This window comes from Salmo trutta, chromosome 28 (genome assembly GCF_901001165.1).
Source record: "Salmo trutta chromosome 28, fSalTru1.1, whole genome shotgun sequence".
Taxonomy (NCBI): Eukaryota; Metazoa; Chordata; class Actinopteri; order Salmoniformes; family Salmonidae; genus Salmo; species Salmo trutta.
In genome coordinates, this window is record NC_042984.1 from 36,219,592 (window position 1) to 36,237,519 (window position 17,928).

Consider the following 17,928-nt stretch of genomic DNA (forward strand, 5'->3'; position numbering starts at 1 on the left):
ACATTTTAAATTGATGGGGTACTTTAACCACATAGAAGTTAAATAGGTACAGAATTCTCACTCACGGGTGCAACAAATATAGCCTCTTACAAGGCATGGCTGAAAATATGTTAATGAGCCAGAAACAACAATACTATGAACCCACTATTGGTCAAATTGATTTTTCACTCTCCAAGGATACGTTACTGTATTCTGTGGGGTAGAATTACAGTACCATTTGAAATACAGCACTTTTCCCACAATGCACAATAATTTATAGTATGCTGCAGTAAAACATTTCAGTTCTTTTTACTGTTGATAATTCCTAGAATTATCGTATAAATTACAGTTTTCTGTTACAGTGTAGAGTAAATAACATCCTACAGTCTCCTATAGAGGAAAGCTGATTTCCGCCATTCATCAAAAATAATTGGTGTCTTTAACATCGTAAAACAGACTCTGGGATCAGCTTTTCTACGCTCGATCCTAACCTTAACCATTAGGGGATGAAATTAGAGCAAGTGGTTAGGGGCAACATCTATCTACTCTGACATTGTCCAGCTAAACCACTGAGAAACTCTTTGACTCTAGACACAGGTCAGGTCTTGGGAAAAACAAACAGTCTGTAGCAGACAGACACTAATGAGACCGATGGTGCCATAGGGGTCTGGCATATGGAAACATTCCATAGTCATGGTTACCGAAGACAGTGAAATCTGGCCCGCAGATCAAACATCCTAACAGTAAACTGGAACTTGATGACACAGCACCGAGAGGAACTACATCTACTTAACTCAACTCTACATAACACTGAACTCACCTTTATACAACTCTATACCGCTGTATACAACTCTACACAACTATACAACCCTACATAACACTCAACTCACCTTTATACAACTCTATACAACTTTATACCACTGTATACAACTCTACACAACACTCAACTCACCTTTATACAACTCTATACAACTTTATACCGCTGTATACAACTCTACATAACACTCAACTCACCTTTATACAACTTTATACCACTGTATACAACTCTACACATCACTCAACTCACCTTTATACAACTCTATACAACTTTATACCGCTGTATACAACTCTACACAACTATACAACTCTACATAACACTCAACTCACCTTTATACAACTCTATACAACTTTATGCCACTGTATACAACTCTACATAACACTCAACTCACCTTTATACAACTCTATACAACTTTATGCCACTGTATACAACTCTACATAACACTCAACTCACCTTTATACAACTCTATACAACTGTATACCGCTGTATACAACTCTACAACTCTACATAACACTCAACTCACCTTTATACAACTCTATACAACTTTATACCACTGTATACAACTCTACACAACACTCAACTCACCTTTATACAACTCTATACAACTGTATACCGCTGTATACAACTCTACATAACACTCAACTCACCTTTATACAACTTTATACCACTGTATACAACTCTACACATCACTCAACTCACCTTTATACAACTCTATACAACTTTATACCGCTGTATACAACTCTACACAACTATACAACTCTACATAACACTCAACTCACCTTTATACAACTCTATACAACTTTATGCCACTGTATACAACTCTACATAACACTCAACTCACCTTTATACAACTCTATACAACTTTATGCCACTGTATACAACTCTACATAACACTCAACTCACCTTTATACAACTCTATACAACTGTATACCGCTGTATACAACTCTACAACTCTACATAACACTCAACTCACCTTTATACAACTCTATACAACTTTATACCACTGTATACAACTCTACACAACACTCAACTCACCTTTATACAACTCTATACAACTGTATACCGCTGTATACAACTCTACATAACACTCAACTCACCTTTATACAACTCTATACAACTTTATGCCACTGTATACAACTCTACATAACACTCAACTCACCTTTATACAACTCTATACAACTGTATACCGCTGTATACAACTCTACATAACACTCAACTCACCTTTATACAACTCTATACCACTGTATACAACTCTACAACTCTACATAACACTCAACTCACCTTTATAGAACTCTATACAACTTTATACCACTGTATACAACTCTACACAACACTCAACTCACCTTTATACAACTCTATACAACTTTATACCGCTGTATACAACTCTACACAACTATACAACTCTACATAACACTCAACTCACCTTTATAGAACTCTATACAACTTTATACCACTGTAAACAACTCTACACAACACTCAACTCACCTTTATACAACTCTATACAACTTTATACCACTGTACACAACACTCAACTCACCTTTATACAACTCTATACAACTTTATACCACTGTATACAACTCTACACAACTATACAACTCTACACAACACTCACAACTCTACAACTCTACATAACACTCAACTCACCTTTATACAACTCTATACCACTGTATACAACTCTACAAAACTATACAACTCTACATAACACTCAACTCACCTTTATACAACTCTATACAACTTCATACCACTGTATACAACTCTACACAACTATACAAAACACTCACAACTCTACATAACACTCAACTCACCTTTATACAACTTTATACAACTCTACACAACTATACAACTCTACACAACCCTCACAACTCTACACAACACCCACTTAAAACTCAACACAACACTCCCAATTATACTACACCTCTATACGATACTGAAAACTCAAACATTTCCAAAGGTCTTAAAGACTAAAGGTCGTTAAATTGAACAACGACCTAAACCTGAAAGCCAGACTTTTCTTTTTTTAGGAGTGTTAAAGACAACAAAAGACAAGAACAAGAAAGAAAAAGCTACCGTCTCGTTGAATATTCTGCCATTCCTTAGATACCAAGAATCCAGTGAACCATTTCAATAGGAAAATCCAACACACCTTCCTTGGCCAACAAAGTAACTCATATTCTCCCAGTGTGTGTGTGTGTGTGTGTGTGTGGCTGTATGTGTGTGTGTGTGTGTGTGTGTGTGTGTGTGTGCGTGCGTGTGTGTGTGTGTGTATAAAAGCTCTCTGTGCCAGCTCCCTGCACACACACACCCTGGAGCACCCTAAAACTCATTCCTGAATAACACACATCTGTAGTTAGGTGTGCTTTAGTCTAACTGCACCTGCAAAACCTGCCCTACACACCTGTCCCCGTGCCCAGCTGACGAGTGTGTATGTGTGTCTGCACTTCACAGAAACAGACACATTTGAATAGTAACCACACACATGCAGATTGACAGTTATGGCAACAGGAGGTAAACAGATTTCCTTATTACCCCTGTCTGTGCGACTGTAAAGGGCAGGAGCCTAGATCAAACACGACAACAATGACGGTCCACACACTGCATGAACACAAAGTTTATGGGAAAGATATGAACCTCTGTCTGATACTTTACACACTCCGTCAGGTCCTGCTCAGAATGTCAGAGTGGTATAGTTATGTGCACACGCACGTGATTAAAAAGAGGGAAATGACTAATCAGAACCAAGGTTATTATAGTAACCTAAAACTAATCACGAAAAAACTATTTAGTAAACTGAAAAAAAAGAATTAACAAAACCATCATGAATTATGTTCAGTTTTAGTGTTTTGTTCTTCTATACTTTGGGCAAAAATGGGAAATGGGTTTCAATGGGAAATCCAAATCAGGTCTGAAAACGAACTGAAACTAAACAGAATTTCTAATCAAATCTAAAAACGAATAGAAACAAAAAACAAATATAAAAAACACAAAACAATAATAACCTTGATCAGAACATAGCAAACAACTAAAGGACAAACAGGCACTAAACAATGTTTGACACAAACCGAGTAAACTAATACAATTGCTCACAGAGGGAGAGATTAGATTAACATTCTGTAATTATGAGAATGCATTTAACCGCAATTTAATAAACACACACGAGAGAATAGAGAAGTGGATTTCCTCTTCTAAGCTCCAATCATGATGAGGAACAGAGAAATACAACAATTTGCTTCCAAGGACAACCATGCCCTGGGGAGCAGCGGGTTGCCAGGACGACCTGACTTAGAAGGCCAACTCATCAATGACCATACACCATCATTATGGACAGGCAAAGGATTGCGTCTCTTAGGCAAGCTGTTGACTCACTTGCCTGTTCCTTGAGAGTGGAGATGGTGATGTCATCGCCACACACCAGTCGGAAGAGAACAGGAGAGAATGAGATGGACTCAGAGAGCACAGAACAACACTAGAGAGAGCAGTAAACTGAAAGACAGCAGTACTGCTAGCGCTAAGACAGTGGTAAGGTAGTGTGTGTTCGGATACACTGAGGTATTCTGATACTCTAAGTATTTGGACTGCGGATATGGAAGCATAAAGGTATTGTGTGTTTATTGTGTGTGTGTGTGTGTGTGCCAGAGGTGACACACTAATATAATGCAACTTTATGGGTGACATATTCAGATTCCATCACAGGAGAAACAGCTATGGCATGACAGTCTGATGTCACAGGCCAGAGCTGAACATTTTAGATGGTTTTGTTTTGTTTGTCTTGTGTAATTTCTTAGTCATTGTGTCTAAACTGTGTGTGTAAACATGTATACGAAGGGCCCAGCTGTAAAAGAGACCTTGGTCTCAGTCTGTGTTCCTTGTTGAAATAAAGGTATAATAATTTATACTACTGCAGAGAGTAGCGAGAGTGGAGAGGGCGCCATGTTTAAAAATATATATATGCTTTGCCATTCAGACTTGACCTCTATTGACAATCCTTACCCATCTCCTGCATGCACATGTACACTCAGGCATTCACATGCACTGAGAAGTACATTCAAACACAATGTTCACTCTTCCCCTCCCCCTTTCTCTTGCTGAACACTGAATGTTGAACACACACACACACACTGCTGCCAATCACTGCCACCCCTGAGGCGACCCTGTTGGAGTTGTTTATTACCCACCATCCCTAGAGTAAAGTCTTCCTGCCCCAGTGCTGTCTGGGAGATGGATCACTCCAGACGTGGGAGCGTCTCGTCCGTCAGTCACCACTCCCCAAGCCCCATCTCCCAATCACACAGCTACCCCCACACCTACCAACACTCTCTCTCTCCCCTTCACTCAGTAAGTCAGTACGTCATTCTCTGCGCGTCTCTCTCTATATCTTTCTCACAATCTCCCTCTTACGCTCTCTTATCTGCCTCTTCTTCTCTCGTAGACAGTCCTTCTATTCATCTTTCCCTCTCTCTGTCCCCCTTTTCCCCAACATCTCTTTCTCTACAACTCATCCCGCCCTCCCTTTCTCTCTGACCATGGCCTCCCGCTGTCTGTTGTCCTGACATATCGAGACAGACTGGAACAGACTCTCATCTAATGGCACTTTGATTTATAATGGTCATTGATCAGAGCAGTGTTACACACACAGACTAACACAGAGACACACATACTCACAGTGGATTGCATCCAATCTACTTCTCCATACTGCCACACTACGCTGACAGAGGCATCCAATGGGTTTCTCTCTCTCTATATACGTCTCTCTCTATCCATCTCTCTTTCCTTTCTGCAACTCTGAGACAGTAACGAGTGCTCTGGCCTTGATGTGTTTCTGATATTTATCCCCTGACGGTCAAACCCCCGTAATTACACACAGAGCCCCATAAAGGAGCTCCACAGGAGACATGTACACAGAGAGAGAGAGAGAGAGAGAGAGAGAGAGAGAGAGAGAGAGAGAGAGAGAGAGAGAGAGAGAGAGAGAGACTGGAAAACACATGGAAATACACACACAGAGGCACACAGAGGCACACAGAGACACACAGAGACACACAGAGACACACAGAGATACAGAGATACACAGATAGACAATGGAAAACACATTGATTGAAATACTGTAAATACACTAATCAAAAATATAAATGCAACATGTAACAAACTAAAATAGTTACAGTTCATATGAGGAAATAAGTCAATTGAAATAAATTAATTAGGCCATAATATATTGATTTTACATGACTGGGAATACAGATATGCATCTGTTAGTCACATATACCTTAAAAGAAACGTAGGGGCGTGGATCAGTCAGTATCTGGTATGACCAACATTTGCCTCATGCAGTGCGACACATCTCCTTTGCATAGAGTTGATCAGGCTGTTGATTGTGGCCTGTGGAATGTTGTCCCAACACTCTTCAATAGCTGTCCGAAGTTGCTGGATATTGTAGGGATCTGGAACACGCTGTCGTACACGTCAATACAGAGCATCCCAAACATGCTCAATGGGTGACATGACTGTTGAACATGCAGGCCTTGGAATAACTGGGACATTTTCAGTCTCCGGGAATTGTGTAAAGAACCTTGCGACATGGGGCCTTGTATTATCATGCTGAAACACAAGGTGATGGTGGCGGAAGAATGGCACAACAATGGGCCTTAGGATCATGTCACAGTGTATCTGTGCATGGTTACACGTGGTCTGTGGTTGTGAGGCTGGTTCGACCTACTGCCAAATTCTCTAAAACGACGTTGGAGGTGGCTTATGGTAGAGAAATGAACATCTCTGGCAACAGCTCTGGTGTACAGTCCTGCAGTCAGCATGCCAATTGCACGCTCCCTCAAAACTTGGGACATCTGTTACATTGTGTTGTGTGACAAAACTGCACATTTCAGAGTGGCCTTTTATGTCCACAGCACAAGGTGCACCTGTGTAATGATTATGCCGTTTAATCAGTTTATTGATATTCCACACCTGTAAGGGAGATGGATTATCTTGGCAAAGGAGAAATGCTCACCAACAGGGATGCAAACACATTTGTGCACAAAATTTAGAGAAATATGCTTTTTGTGAGTATGGAACATTTCTGGGATCTTTTATTTCAGCTCATGAAACATGGGACCGACACTTTACATGTTGCGTCTATATTTTTGTTCAGTACAGTTTGAAAACACAGAGATCGATAAACACAGCCTGGCACCTGTACTGTACAAGTCAGACTAGCCTAGATCTACAGTGTAAGGTCTGGCATGGTTTGCTGTTGGACTGATGTCTACTTAGAACCAGAGCTGTACTGCTTAGAACTAAAGGACAGGATTCATATTACTAACTAGAGCAGATCTCTACTGCTCTTACAGCTCAAAAAAAGGATCACTATTTTCTACACAGGGGAAAGGCTCACAGTGGAAATGCAGTACAACAGCTGTTCTAGGGACACAAGGTATATAGGATATAGGCTAGAGCTCTTCCCAATCGATGGCAATTCAGCAGATTTCTCAGTCAGGTACAGTAGGCTACAGTACATAAGAGTGATGCTGCAGCGTGCCTAGTTCAATCTGTGGATAATCCATACACATACAGAGGGATAAGGATCTCATCCAATCACACAGGCTATAGTACAGTAACAGCTGGCCTCCCTCAACATATTACTACTTTATTACTGCACATCCATTCATTTATCTCCTCCTATCTGTTTGATTTAACCACACAACATCAGACAACACCTCTCTCAGACATTTAGACCTAACACCAGGCTGTGGTTCTCCAGGAATGAGTCATGCCTCAAAGCCTCCATGGTATCATGGCTCCCCAAGCTACGCTACAGATGGAAGGGGAACGGGGTAAGAGGGGGATCAGGGATAAGTCATCCTGCTCCTGCCCCTGTCCTAAATCAGGTCAGTGGGCACAGCAGTAGAGTAAATCAACCCAGCTCACACACTAAGTAGGGGTATTTCACCAGCTCCCACAGATTAAGACAGAGGGATTTTGGGGGGATGAGAAAGAGGAGAGAGAGGACAGAGGATGAGACAGAAGGAAGGGGAGAGAGAAAGAAATAGAGAGTATGTTTAGAAGGGAGAACAAGGGAAGTGATAGAAGAGAACATTTAAGGGAGAAAAAAATCCCCCTCAAGCCAAGCTGTAGTTATTATAGAGGTCTAAATGACATGCGGACAATAATAAGCAAAGAGAGTGCTGACACACGCGCACGCACGCACACGCACACACAGAAACCGTAAGCAGTATGTAGGGTGCAGGCAGACAAAAAGCTAGCACCAACAAGGCCTGACGAGTTAATGCCAGAGTGACATCCTGCCTGTGGAGTCGGAGGCTAAATGAAGCAATGCCAGAGCGAATGCTCTGGAGCAGGGGAAACCAGTGGAACAGGGCATCGTCATGGCAACAGGCAGCTGATCCATATTGGTAAGATAGCAGGTGGGTCAGGGAGACTGGGACTACTACCACAGCTGCCCAGTTTCACACTTAGCCTATATATACACTGTTAGTTTTCAGCAGGCACTTTTTCAAAAGGACTACATACTCTAAATACCATGCCTAAGCCATCTGAGCTGAACGGAAGCCAACACTTCTACCCAAAGGTGTGCAGAAATAAAGTTTATATTTTTGCCCTTTAATGAGCAGTCCAGTCTTCTTCTCCTTCACACCTCTACAGGAGAGCAGTGTGGCGTGCAGACACCAGGTACTACGACAAAGCACTCTGTCAAACCAGTAACACACAGCCTCACACGCATGCACACACATGCACACAGACAAACGGCAAGGCAACATCTCAGGGGGAGAAAGTGTAAACATAAAGCCCGGAGCCTGTGTACTGTTCATGTCGTGTGGTGTACAGGAGAGGTCAGATGTGTGGGAGGATACAGATCCACTGTGGTGAGCAGATTCTCTTCAACAGTGGCTAAAGTGCATCACATGCAGCCTAACATACTCATTAACACACTTGTACCATACGTGATATAATATCAGAGCACTTAGAAGGTTACCACTCTTGCTTCCACTAACTGATGATGTTAAGAGAAAAAGAGTGTGTGGTTGAACACAGAGATGAATCATCATGCATGCTGCTCACCAACCATGATTGATGGATATTACTGGGACTGGAAAACTAGCCCTTTATCTTAGGGTGGATCACTTCCTTATGTTATAAAATACATTTTACCAAGACAAATATGATTCTTCATGTTGTGAATCGTTCAGTGGGTTCTTTCTCTAACATATCATTAACATTATATCCAAAAAGTCCGATTTCGTAACCGAATACATCCCATAATAACCACCAAGCTTTGTTTACAGAGCGGTGCGCTTTCTCGAAGCGACTTTTGAGGATTTGACATGTTGTAGTGGTTATCTGAAAAGTTTTTTACACGGGTCGCAAAAAGTAAAACTAACATGACACGAACTGAATAAAATGAGCTCAGTGCTCTGTGACATTTCGCAAAATACGCTTGTTGTTGTGATAAATCTTCAAAATAAGAACAGGAATTTCGCATACTAAAATGAACATGTCTCAAAATCGATATCTATCTTACCTCTATATTGTTTAGTGCCCCGGATTCGAGAAGAAAGATGACGAATTCAACGGCCGGACCTGGCTACTGGTATTTAGTTAGAGAGTTAAGTTAACTGCACAAATGCATTGATTGCACAAATCAGTTGACTACATGTGTGGGTAGGATGTGGGTATGCAGACCCGCAAACCACTGTGGCCCCTCATGATGAGTTCAGATTTTTTGTGGCCTACACCCCCATCAAAGTTGCCCATCACTGATCTACAGCTACTCAGACAGACACATATCCTCTCATTGGAAAGGAGAACACACACATAGCTGGTGGAAAACAACAGTCCCACCGTGACCACTGTCACTAGGGGACGTTGGTTGCACTACAGTAAACATGAGTCATGGCCCTACCAACAACTAGCCTACTATAAAGAGAAAATTGCCTACAATTTAACTATTCCTTGATTATGTAGATTCTGAGACTTGATTCCCTTTAGATTACAGGTCAATACTCGGTCTGCTATCTTCTACTGACTAAGGGCTTCTGATGTGTGAAAGTAGTGATTATCTTAATTAATATTGACAGGTCTGATTTAACCAATCACTATGACGGATAGGGCCAGCTTACTGAATGACCAGCAGGTGACAGCATGATTGATGAATTGATGATTTTAAATGTGATTTTGGATGTTAATTATTATGTCCACCCCCATATTCCCTCACCCAATGCCACTGGTTACACACGTACAAATGCCCGCACAAACACACTGAACACACACACTCTCAGATCAGTGAAGGTCCACTACTACTCATTGCTTCTGCAGGTAAGCCACGTCCTTTAAGACGTCAAGCACTAAACTGAGAGAGACCACAAAATCCCTGTGACACTTAACTCATGTTAACCTTGTTAACATTACATTCCCACTTTTTACATTTACTATCTCATTTACTATCTCTTACTAACAGTCCCACCGCTACCATACAATAACATTCTACTGAGACCCAAAAACATAGCCCTAAAAAGCAAGTATTTCACACAGCGCCCCAAAAAACACACACTCCACACTTACAACATTTCACAGACAACCTAGACACCTCTCACTACCGCAAAATAACATTTCACTCAAACCCTAAATTCTCTCCCACACTGTAATTTACTGGCTATGTAACAGTGCAGACAGTAGGGAGAGAGAAACAGTCTGTGTGCTTGTGTGTGTGTAGTACAGCCTGCAGTATCACTTGGAGACAGTTTATCAAGAGACCAGCAGCAGGAAGTGGCATTTAAAGAGGCAGTGTGTGTGTGTGTTTATTTAGTGTGGTTTGCTCTCACTGACAGGGGGGGATAAGACCAGCTTCCCCCTTATCCTCACCCCTAACCTCTCTCCAGCCTGGCTTCATAACCCTCCTCCCTCTCTTTTCCTTCACACGTGTGGTGGGGTCCTCCTTAGGACCGGACGGGTGTGTGCCTGTAGAGGGGAGTGTCACCCTGTTTGTTGACAGTCAGAGTGGTCCTGTGGGGGAAGATAGATACAGTACTGCCTGGGTCTGGGGTTGGGATATCGCCCAGGACAGGACAAGCCCTGTCCAGACCACACCAGTACACTGATGGGAGGGGATGAGAGGAGTGGAGATGGAGGAGAGAGAGGTGAAAGGGGTGAGGACAGAACAGAAGAGACCAGGGAGAGAATGTGTGCTAGAGGTGGGTTAGGTGGAGAAGAGATAAGTGGAGGTGAGAGAAGAGAGGATGGAAGGGGTGAGGGTGGGTGTGTTGAGGGCATGACAGGGGGCGACACCCCCCACTGATCTCCTGTGCTGATACACACGACTCTACCCAACAAACAGACAAAGGTCACTGGGGTTTAGTGTCTTAATTTGACGTCATTACCTGTTTTATAAAGTCACTCAGTGTTTTGGCCCTCAAAATGGCAGCGTCAGCATGGGAACGTTCCAAAATTGAAGAGCTCACACCAATCATGCTCCTGTTTTCAAAAGTATGCGGGGAATAACATGTGAGACTCAGGACTCGGGAGAGAAAGGTTTAACATTTCATGTGACTCTTGTACTTGAAACAATAACAAAACAGGACTTGGCCATGTGATATCCTTGGAAAAACAACAACTGCTGACCTTCTCTCAAAACACCTCAAAAGGTAGTCTACAGTCTTCAGCAGAGCCTCCCATCAAAAAAAGAGTAATGTTGTGTTGCTACCATGCTGTGTTGTTATGTGATGCTGCCATGCTATGTTGTTGTCTTAGGTCTCTCTTTATGTAGTGTTGTGGTGTCTCTCTTGTCGTGATGTGATTTTGTCCTATATTTTCATTTTATTTTGTATTTTTAATCCCAGCCCCCGTCCCCGCAGAAGCCCTTTTGCCTTTTGGTAGGCCGTCATTGTAAATCAGAATTTGTTCTTAACTGACTTGCCTACTTAAATAAAGGCTAAATAAAAAAATATACATTTTTAAAAAATCCCTTAGTTCATCGTGATAGCTAGCAAACACACACACAAACACAGTGCAGAGTGGGAAAACGTGGCCTTGGTTATAGAGCACAGAGTTTTGCTCTGCTATAAGGGGAAACTCTGGAGCCATTAGAGAGGAAATAAGGTCCTTTATTACCCTGTCTACTCTACACCTGAGGCATGTTAGCAAGCCCACAGGAGACATGCCACTTTCCTGTTCACTCAGTTAAATCATGTAAACTGGCCAGGCCAGTGGGCTCTTAATGAGAGGGCTGTCACCAAGGCCGGTTCTTGCCTTTCTGCCGCCCAAGGCGAGACCAAAAAATGCTGCCACCGCAAAACTAAAATTGTCCCAGTAAGCAAAATGACTTTGAAAAGACATCTAAAAGATACATTTTCCAGACTTTGAAGTTAAATTTAGGTTCGGAATGAAAGGTGAAAAGACGTATTTTCTGGATGTATAAAATACACATCTTCCAGGATGTTGAAAAGTCACCAAAGATGTTGAAAAATCTGTATTTTCCAAACTTTGAAATCAGGTTAATTTTCAGTTCTGAATGAAAGTTGAAAATACTTATTTTCTGGACGTTGAAAACGCATATTTTCCAGACGTTGAAAATATGTTTTTTTCTGGACGTTGAAATTAGGTTTATTTTTTGTTCTGAATGAAAGTTGAAAAGACGTAATTTATAGACGTCTATGTTTGACTGGTCCAGACCGAACCAAATCTGAACCAAACATAGACATCTATGATAGGTTCAGATTTGGTTCGGACCGTGCCAAAAATGTGGATATAGAAATCAAGGCAGGTATGGGCTGCACCAAAAAAAGATGTCCAAAAGGCATCAGCATCTGTCCGTGCTTACTGAGGTGTAGCCTGAAATAGAGTTTTATAAACGCCCATCTATGTGGTAAAACACCAAAAAAAAGACGCCTGGACAGGACCAAAAAAAGACGTCCCAAAGACGTTGGCTCCTGCTTACTGGAGTGTAGCCTTCCATGTCAGCCAGCAATGGAATGTTATGAATGCCCATCCATGAGGTAGGCCCCCCAATTCAATTTGGCTATTTAAGCTCTGAATATCAGCTACACAATTTTGGGGGGGGGGGAGATATCGTGAGCCTATTTCAGCTACACAATTTACACAGCAGGAAATGCAGGAGTATTTTATTTTTCGCTATGATCAGCTTGTCAAAAATCTCTGAATCACGAAAACAGTTGTGATTGTCCATTCCATATTGTCCATTTTACCTGTGCTGTTTTTAGATATGTTGTTTGTTAACGTGACTCCGAATGTTTTTTGTTGTTGATTAGGCACCATTTAGGTTAGCCTATTTGAGCGGAGAAACCTGCATGGATGATGTAGAAAGTGTCCATCTAAATAAATTGTCATACATTTTATCTCCAGCCTGTAAGCCACATACTATTTTTTACCATATCCTGTATCATCTGGATAGGCACGCTGGGAATGGACAAGCAAAATATTTAGCCATTGACAAAGTGGGCACTGCTTATCACAGGGCGACATAAGGTGTATAAAATTCAAGCACTCAGCCATGCAATCTCCATAGACAAACATTGGCAGTAGAATGGCCTTACTGAAGAGCTCAGTGACTTTCAACGTGGCACCGTCATAGGATGCCACCTTTCTACAAGACAGTTTGTCAAATGTTTGACCTACTAGAGCTGCCCCAATCAACTGTAAGTGCTGTTATTGTGAAATGGAAATGTCTAGGAGCAACAACGGCTCAGCCGCAAAGTGGTAGGCCATACAAGCTCACAGAATGGGACAGCTGAGTGCTGAAGCGCATAGTGCATTAAAAATCATCTGTCCTCAATTGTAACACTCACTACTGAGTTCCAAACTGCCTCTGGAAGAAACGTCAGCACTGTTTGTCGGCAGCTTAAGCAAATGGGTTTCCATGGCCGAGCAGCCGCACATAAGCCAAAGATCACCATGCACAATGCCAAGCGTTGGCTGGAGTGGTGTAAAGCTCGCCGCCATTGGAATCTGGAGCAGTGGAAAGTACAAATGGCAAGTCTAAATGTGCAAGGAAGGCAAATTGAAAGTGCAAGGAGGCATGCAACTGAAATGCAGGGATAGCAGCAATGAGGTTACCGAGGTAGACATGTACATGTACAACTGAATAATGTCCTTAATCAGACTTTGCAAAGCAATGTCAGAGTCCAGTAGTACCGTGAAGAGTGCAAAGAGAGTAGTGCAACAAGGTCCCTGAGAGGCAGTACTAAGTGGTGGGTGGGTGGATATGGCTAGTGCCGTGTCACAGAGTTCAGCAGGGTTACAGTAGCTGGAAAGAAACTGTTCTTGAGCCTGCTAGTGTGGGAATGTAGAGACCTGTACCGCCTGCCTGATGGTAGGAGGGCAAACAATTTGTGGCATGGATGTAAAGGGTCCATGATGATACCGCGCACCCTACGCAGACACCGCTTGTGTTTGAGGTCTACGATGACAGGGAGCTGAGCACCAGTGATGTGCTGGGCGGTTTTCACCACCCGATGCAGGGCCTTCCGGTCGGCCACGGAGCATCCACCAAACCACACTGTGGCACAGTTAGTCAGAATGCTCTCGACCGTGCGGCGGTAAAAGTTCACCAGGATCTTGGGAGACAGGCGGGCCTTCTTCAGCCTCCTCAAAAAGTACAGGCGCTGCTGCACCTTTTTGACCGGGGTTGAGGTGTTGAGGGTCCAGGAGAGGTCATCGGAGATGTAGACACCCAGGAATTTGAAGCTGGGCACATGCTCCACCTCAGTGCCATCAATGAGAACTGGGGCGTGGCTGCAGCTTTTAGACTTCCTGTAATCCACAATGAGCTCCTTAGTTTTCTTTGCATTGAGGGCCAGGTTGTTGTCAGAGCACCATGCAACCAGGTGCTTGACCTCTTCCCTGTAGGCTGACTCGTCAGTGTCATTGATCAGGCCTACCACCGTGGTGTCGTCTGCGAACTTGACGATGGTGTTGGAACCGTGTACAGGAACGCAGTCGTAGGTGAAGAAGGAGTACAGGAGCGGGCTCAGCATGCAGCCATGTGGCACACCGGTGTTCAGGTTCAGGATTGAGGAAGTGAAGTTGTCTAACCTGAAAAACAGGGGTCTGTTAGTTAGGAAATCCAAAGTCCAGTTACAGAGAGAGGGGCTGATCCCTAGGTCATGGAGTTTGGTGACCAGCCTAGAGGGAATGATCGTATTGAATGCTGAGCTAAAGTCTATGACCAGCATTCTCACATAGGTGTTGGTTTTGTCCAGGTGTGTCAGTGCAGAGTGTAAAGCTGTGGAGATGGCGTCCTCTGTAGACCTGTTTGGTCGGTAGGCAAACTGGTGGGGATCCAGTGTTGGAGGGAGGCAGGACTTAACCTCTCTAGGGCAGGTGGCACCAAATCGTCCCACCTACGTAACAGCCAGTTGAATCCTGTGGCGCGATTTTCAAATACCTTAGAAATGCTATTACTTCAATTTCTCAAACATATGACTATTTTACAGCTATTTAAAGACAAGACTCTCGTTAATCTAACCACACTATCCGATTTCAAAAAGGCTTTACAACGAAAGCAAAACATTAGATTATGTCAGCAGAGTACCCAGCCAGAAATAATCAGACACCCATTTTTCAAGCTAGCATATAATGTCACAAAAACCCAGAAGACAGCTAAATGCAGCATTAACCTTTGATGATCTTCATCAGATGACACACCTAGGACATTATGTTATACAATGCATGCATGTTTTGTTCAATCAAGTTCATATTTATATCAAAAAACAGCTTTTTTACATTAGCATGTGACATTCAGAACTAGCATACCCCCCGCAAACCTCCGGTGAATTTACTAAATTACTCACGATAAACGTTCACAAAAAAACATAACAATTATTTTAAGAATTATAGATACAGAACTCCTCTATGCACTCGATATGTCCGATTTTAAAATAGCTTTTCGGTGAAAGCACATTTTACAATATTCTCAGTAGATAGCCCGGCATCACAGGGCTAGCTATTTAGACACCCAGCAAGTTTAGCCTTCACCAAACTCCGATTTACTATTAGAAAAGTTTGATTACCTTTGATGTTCTTCGTCAGAATGCACTCCCAGGACTTCTACTTCAATAACAAATGTTGGTTTGGTCCAAAATAATCCATAGTTATGTTCCAACAGCGGCGTTTTGTTCGTGCGTTCAAGACACTATCCGAATGGTAAATAAGGGCACGCGCATGGCGCATTTCGTGACAAAAGATTTCTAAATATTTCATTACCGTACTTCGAAGCATGTCAACCGCTGTTTAAAATCAATTTTTATGCCATTTTTCGAATTTTCTCGTAAAAAAGCGATAATATTCCGACCGGGAGTCGTTGAATCCGTTCAGAGACGATAGAATAAAAACATGGTGTCGTATCGTGCACGAGCATGAGTCCCTTTGTCCGCTGATAGACCACTTAGCAAAAGCGCTCGTGTGTTTCAGCCAGGGCTTGTAATTACGTCATTCAGCTTTTTCCCGGGCTCTGAGATCCCATGGAAGCCGTAGGAAGTGTCACGTAACAGCAGAGATCCTTTGTAATGGATAGAGATAATCAAGAAGGGCAAGAAATGGTCAGACAGGGTACTTCCTGAACAGAATCTTCTCATGTTTTGGCCTGCCAAATAAGTTCTGTTATACTCACAGACACCATTCAAACAGTTTTAGAAACTTTGGAGTGTTTTCTATCCAAAGCTAATAATTATATGCATATTCTAGTTTCTGGGCAGGAGTAACATATTATATTCATTGTACAGAATGTGCAGGTGGCAGACGGGTGGTCAGATGTGCTGTGAAACCTATCCCAGGAGACCCTTTATGGCAATCTCATTTTATAATGGCGGCATTATAAAATGAGATTGCCATAAAGGGTCTTCTGGGATAGGTTTCACAGCACATCTGACCACCCGTCTGCCACCTGCACATTCTGTACAATGAGTATAATATGTGTCACGGTTGTCGTAGGAACGAGCGGACCAAGGTGCAGTGTGTGTGTCGTTCCACATTTTTATTTACACTGTGAAACTATGCAATACATAAATAAACTGAATTACAAAAAAACAACAAACCGTGACGCAGAGGTGAAACACACTGACTCAAAATGAATCTCCCACAAAACCCAGGTGGAAAAACCCCTACTTAAGCATGATCTCCAATTAGAGACAACGAGGACCAGCTGCCTCTAATTGGAGATCATCCCAAACAAAAAACCCAACATAGAAATACAAAACTAGAACCTAAACATAGAAATAGAAAACATAGAAGAAAAAAACCTGTCACGCCCTGACCTACTCTACCATAGAAAATAACATCTTTCTATGGTCAGGACGTGACAATTTGGCTTGACTTTGGATAAAACAATTCTGCTAAGATAAATTACCATATTAGTGGGATAGAGGAAGCCTATTGGTCAAAGCCAAAGCCAGGACAATGATATGTGGAGGATGTACATTTGTGGAGCTTTAGTCTGGGTGGAGAGAATTCCTGAAGGTAAATTCATAAAAGGTAAGCAAAAAATGCAGAATGTTTTTCAGGAAATTGCATCACAAAACAAATGTGGTACCCATAAAAGCGTTTAGCAATCATATACTGTGGTAAATCTGGTGGAAAAACAGAACAATAATACTGTTTCCCCATTTCTATTCCTGCAACAGTAGCACCCAATAGCCTATCTAATAACAGAGCACAGCAGCATCATATGCACCAACTACAGTACATAAATGAGAGAAATAGAATGACATTTCTTTGTGATGCATTTATGTGTATCTATAAAAATGCATATTACAGCTGAAGGTATTCCTGTCACTTGCCCATGTGTGAGTATAAGCACTGAGTTTCCAGCTTTAAAGCAGCCTTTAAAATTGCCTCCTGATGTTAGTCTAGAGGGCCTTGGTTCTGGGGTCTTACATCCTCACACACATACACACAACGTGGCCTACGGCAGAGAGAGGGGCTCTTTGGGTTTGTTAAATATCCTGTTACTCGCTCCTGGAACTCATCCCTCTTCTTCCCCAGACTGGTAAGAGACTAGAGGAGGGCACTACAAAGGCACAGCTCCAGCATCACTGATACCTCGCGGCTCCTGCTTCCTTTTGAAGTAATGAAGCTCTTTAAAACAGGAGACAGAAATGAGAGGCAAATGGCCTCCCCTC

At 42.4% G+C, this 17,928-nt stretch overlaps 1 protein-coding gene across 3 annotated transcripts in view; it reads right to left on the reverse strand.

Annotated features, from left to right (window-relative positions):
* fgd (faciogenital dysplasia) overlaps positions 1-17,928 on the reverse strand; it is a 95,266-nt gene that overhangs the window by 25,932 nt on the left and 51,406 nt on the right. Inside the window, exon 1 of one of the 3 annotated variants that reach the window (XM_029719843.1) lies at positions 2,864-2,976. The exons of the other annotated variants lie outside the window; for them this stretch is intronic. The gene's annotated coding sequence lies outside the window, so the exon portion shown is untranslated. Of the gene's footprint in view, positions 1-2,863; positions 2,977-17,928 lie in introns of those variants that run through there. 3 annotated transcript variants of the gene reach the window in all.